The 466-nt window shown below is 52.1% G+C and overlaps 1 pseudogene; it reads right to left on the reverse strand.

Moving 5' to 3' along the window:
- Window positions 1-296: 296 nt before the first annotated feature.
- The window catches only part of LOC110336943, a 27,686-nt pseudogene continuing 27,516 nt past the window's right edge, over window positions 297-466 (reverse strand).

The following is a 466-nucleotide window of genomic DNA, read 5'->3' on the forward strand; positions in this document are numbered from 1 at the left end:
ATTAGGTTAATATTTCACACAAACTAGAGAGGACATGACCGGTCCTGCAGGAGCATGCCAGCCCCCACCTTTACCCTGAGAGTGGACACAGATCCGACGCACGGAAAGGACAGCTACTCTCAGACATTCCACTGTTGGAGCATGCTGGTCCCTTCTTGCCTTTCTTAACCCAGGATCTCCACTCTGGTGAGTTAACTGACAGCCAACAGCTATAGCATCAGCTGATTTGGGGGAAAACCAAGGGACCAATTAAGCCCAAATCTCTCTGCCTCTTTTCAAGGGGTAGATACTGTCTCTTAGGGCTGGGTATCTTCTCTTTGCTCCCCAGTTGCCTCCTCCTTGTTCTCCTCCTCCTCCTCTTCTTCTTCCTCCTCCTCCTCCTCCTTGTCCTCCTCCTCCTCTTTGTCCTCCTCTTCTTCCTCCTCCTCCTCCTCCTCCTCCTCCTTGTCCTCCTCCTCCTCTTCCT

This window comes from Mus pahari, chromosome 19 (genome assembly GCF_900095145.1).
Source record: "Mus pahari chromosome 19, PAHARI_EIJ_v1.1, whole genome shotgun sequence".
Classification (NCBI taxonomy): domain Eukaryota; kingdom Metazoa; phylum Chordata; class Mammalia; order Rodentia; family Muridae; genus Mus; species Mus pahari.